Source organism: Malania oleifera, chromosome 3, assembly GCF_029873635.1.
Source record: "Malania oleifera isolate guangnan ecotype guangnan chromosome 3, ASM2987363v1, whole genome shotgun sequence".
In the NCBI taxonomy this organism is placed as follows: Eukaryota; Viridiplantae; Streptophyta; class Magnoliopsida; order Santalales; family Ximeniaceae; genus Malania; species Malania oleifera.
Genome location: NC_080419.1, coordinates 15,356,333 through 15,361,537, shown reverse-complemented (window position 1 = coordinate 15,361,537; position 5,205 = coordinate 15,356,333).

Below are 5,205 nucleotides of genomic sequence, written 5' to 3'. Positions count from 1 at the left end.
TAGGGTCATGATAGCTGCACTGCAAGTCAAATAAACAAAGCCAAACTTTGAAATTCCAATGGGTTGGCCGAATGCACCATGGGTTTGGCAATAATGACTTTTGCACATTCATGTGCGTTGAACAATGCTCTGAATAGTGAATTTGAAATTGCTATTGGAAATTTGAGTTGAAATTACAACGCACATTGAAATTACACAATTGTAGCAACTACAATCAGCAAAACCTCAAATAGAAAAATCAAGCTCCTTAGTGACATTCTGTCGAGCACCTGGAGCCCAATCAGCTGAACAATCCACACCATAATCAAAACAAACAGTAGCAAAATCACCGTCGTCAATGGTAGACATCTCGCAGATCTCAATCTCAAACTTCAATCTACCACTGCACTCACAACCCCATCCAACATGGGACTCACGAATCAACTGGGATAAAATCGAAAAATTTGAGTTTATAGACCCCACATATGACACAGACAACACAAAAATAGTCTGCGAAATCTATAACATTGCACGCTTACTTGCAATTCCCTTTGCCATAAATGATCGAACACTTGGTGCATACACATCCAAACCATTTGAAACAAATCCATCTCGAACCGATTAAGAATCCTAACTGATATTGAAAATACCAGAACTCACATCTTTAACCCCAATGAAATCAAAACTGCAAGAACCTGTCAAATTGAACAACCATCCCAATATCATAAATTATCAAAATGTTATTGAAGATATAGCCTAAAAAATGAGCACAGCTCATTAGGTAAGGAAGAATCAGCCCAACTGACGAGCAACGCTCGTGAGACCAGACGACTGCCCAAAAAATGAGCACAGCACCAAGAAAAATCGGCCCAACTGATAAGCAACGCTCGTGAAACCGGAAGACTGCCCCAAAAATGAGCACGACTCATTAGGCAAGGAAGAATCAGCCCAACTGACGAGCAACGCTCGTGAGGCTAGAAGACTGCCCAAAAAATGAGCACATCTCATTAGGCAAAGAAGAATCGGCCCAACTGACGGGCAATGCTCGTGAGGCCAGAAGACTGCCCAAAAAATGAGCACAACTCATTAGGCAAAGAAGAATCGGCCCAACTGACGAGCAACGCTCGTGAGGCCTAAAAACAGCCCAAAATATAAGCACAACTCATTAGGCCAGAAATGACAAAAAAGAAGAGCATGACTCATGAAACCACAAGCAACCCAAAATGCCTCAAGAAGAGCTACTCGACAAAAATAAAAAAATAAAAAAAATACAACTTTCGAACTTTGGAAGCCAGCATCAAAAATTCGAAACTGAAGGGGGGACAATTGATATACCCCAAATATATCACTTACCATAAATCCAAAGGAGTCTAGAGCCCAGCATTGATGAGGGCAATTACCACCTAAGTCAACTGCTCAGGCAGAGCAATTGACGCCAGCTCCATGATGACTAGAGCAATCTACGCCAATGTTATAACAACCGAGCGATTCACGTTTGCGCCATAATTTGCTAATAAATGAAACATCACCCTTGGGTCAAACTCCATCACTATAAATGGGTATTCAGAGAAGAGACTAAGGGATCTCATTCTAAACTCTACTTTACTGTTGTATAAAAAACCTCTCAAGTCAATTTTTGACTTAGGCATCAGAGCGATCCCCCGGAGTACACCCCGGGTCCTCCAAGCCTTACTTATTTATCTCTTTTCAGGTGGTCGTAATCAGGAATCGTGAAGGTCGTTTAATTTTTGGTTACAACAATTTCCTCTTTCTCTTACTTTTATTAGGAATTTGGAAAGCATAAGGGAAAGGAAAGAAAAATAAAAAATAAAAAAAAATGATTTTGTCATGTTTGATTATCAAAAAAAGTGGAAAAGAAAATAAAAAATTTACTAAAATAATGAATATAAATTTAAGTTTTTATACATCATTGATTTTTATTTTTTAAAATATTTAAATCATATTAGAATAAATTTTTATTTTTAGCAGTATTTGATATAGAAAAAAAATGATTTTTTTTCTTATTTTTCTTTCATTTCTTTAATCGCAAGTGTAAAATTTTCATCTAATTTCTTGAAATTTTTCCATCCATTTACTATATACAACGTAGATATTGGCACAAGACAATAATCTTTGATAATTTTTCATAATGAACTTGCATTTTGTGTTATAAATTTTTTTGCCCTAAGCTGGCCCATTCTAACTAATAAATACCATTTTAATCTTAATCTAGTGCATGTATGTTCTTTACATTGTCGCGATATCTCAGAGCGCGTGTGCTTCGGGATCAGCGAAATAAAAATTATGGTTTAAATTTTTGGGAAAAACAACAGGAATTGAGTCGCCACTAACCTTTTAGTGTGATTAGAACACTTAATTACTACTCGGTTAAGAGTAGAAGGGGTCTATATTATCAAAACTGGGGTCGAGAGTTCAGTTACGTAAAAGGAAGGTACGAGCACTCCCTACGCACCCGTTCTTACAAACGGTACCTAATTAATTATGAAATTATTCCTAAGTAAATTTAAAAAGTCTTTAGGTTATTCCTTTTATGAATTTACAAATGCCCATGCAAAATAAATAAATAAATAAAAGTAATATATATATATATATATATATATATATATATATATATATTCCCACATAACTGAAGGTACGTGAAGCTTAAAAAGTTTGTACCTTTTTCAATTGCAATCATAGGGATAAAATCGAAAATAATTTACAAAATACACTCCCAAATTTTGAAAATCTTCTAAGGTTTTTCTAAGTATTAAATACTAGTTTGGGAAGTTTTTTGGAACTCAAATGGTGTCAAAAAATGATTTACAAGTTTCAAAATATTTTTCTTAGCTTTTTCTATTTTTCTGATTTTTATACTTTTTTACATTTTTGCTGAATTTTGAAATAACAAAAAGACAATTAGTGAAAGTCAAATCAAAAATATTTTTAGAATTTTCTCCTAATTTTCTATTTTTTATGATTTTCTGTATTTTACCGAAATTTCAAATAGTTAATAAAGAACATAGTATAATAATAATACGATATATCATAACACGTAAATATTATATATTCAATAGTAAACTACCTTGCTACATAATAATGATACCTTAATAATACACTACCATAATAAATAATAATTATAATAATACCTTAATAATAAACTATCATATTGTAATGACCGACTATTCATTCTCCAGTTTTTTTTTTTTTTTTTTTTATACTATAATATTTATAATGCTCTGATCCCAAACTGAATTAAACCCAACCATCAACCTAAACAGCGAGAAGCGGAATTCAAATAAAAACCATATATAAATATATACAATAGCAGGGTGCTAAAATATTTCCCAAACTATACATATATGACTGTTTCCCCAAAATACCCTCAACTGGGTTAGGGCTATACAAAAATACTCACTCTACTGATAGGGCAGTACTGAAGCCCCACTAGCTGCGAGCCTGATCTGCTCGCCTACCTGGATCACCTAAAAAATATTAATTTAATGGGATGAGACGACGCTCAGTAAGACGAAATATGTTATTTTTAGTGTGTGGCAAATGAGTTATATTACTATGAAAATGTGTCTCTATATAATCATGTATAACTGAATATGAGAATACAAGTACAAATAACTTGTAAAGCCATCACCTGTACCCATGCTGCTTAACATACACGTTTTTATAGGTTTTCCATTCATAATATTTCTACTATATATAAGTACTCCCATTGTTACTGTAAAACTGTATATACATATAATTATTGAAAACTTCCCTGTGGATAATTGTATGTCATGATTTAACCCCTCATGACAGGGTTGTGCGGCCTATAGACGAGATCTATCCTGGTTGGCCGACCAGGATAAACTACTATACTCCTTCAGTCTGATCAGCCTTCCTTAACCCATATGTGATGGGGAGCCTGTCCACTCGTGGGCTCTATGCGATCAACTTATACCATATATTATCTGAATAAGTGATTGCACTCTATACTGTATATAGTTACAGTACCGTGCTCTGTAATCCGTAATGGTCCATCAGGGTTTGATACTATATAATACATCTCTATATACACCTATCTGTTTTACCATGATTCTGTAATAACTGTATAAACCATGACGCTGTGATAAATTGTATCTGTATCAAATGTATTTCTGAAATAAACTGTAAAATTGTATGTCATGGTATTGTAAACTGTATCTGTATCAACTATATAATCATGGTATTCTGTAATTACTATAAAACATATCCACTGTCTGTATATTCTGTAAAACATAACTTAGGAAAATACTGTAAAACATGTTTCTGTACTATATCTATATTCTCAAGCCACAGAGTAACTTTAAAACATATTAAACATACTTGATAAACTGTATAAATTTCTGCTGTGAATAATAATCTGGTAGAATATATATAATTTTATACTGAAATCATACTTGTATAACTTAGCATAGCATATTTCCCTTACCTGATCCCTGTTAAAAACCCCTCACGATTACGGGTCTTACACCCGCTGGGTTTTCTACTCAACACCCTGAAAACCATATATCCCAGAACAAAACATTGTTATTTTTACGTCTACTACATTTACTACAACTACTAGAAAGCCAAATTTTTCTTAAAAGACCTTACTCAGAATTTGAGATGAAATCTAACTTCATTCCACCGACGATCCGCTCCAGTAGACTTGGAGAGAACTTCCCCAAGAGCGTCGTGATGGCCTCAAATCATCGATCTGGTGAACAACGAAGCCGAAATCGAAGAGAGATGAAGGTGCAGCCATAGGAGAGAGAGAGAGGGAGTGAATTTCTATGAATGTTCTGCGTAAAAAGCCAACTTTCAGCTATTTATAGAGCCAGATTCATCGACGAGACACGTCACCTCATCGACGAGTCCTGTAGAAAGTTCGTCGATGAACCTGCACCCTTGTCGACGAATTTCAGACTTCCCAAAAATCCTCTTTCGATATCTTCTCGTCGACGAGATCCTGAAGAACCCTCGTTGACGAATTCTTTGTGTTCGTCAACGAGGCTTAGAAAAATTTCTTGGGATTATCACATCCAAAGTGCAACGTTGTCGACAAACGCTTCGACGACATTGACTGCCTCCTCTTTCTTTATTATTTAAATATCCTTATTCTTCGGGTCATTACACATATTACTAATGAAAATAATAAACCAAAACCCTACATGTACAATATAACAACAAAGTAATAAACCCTAAATATGA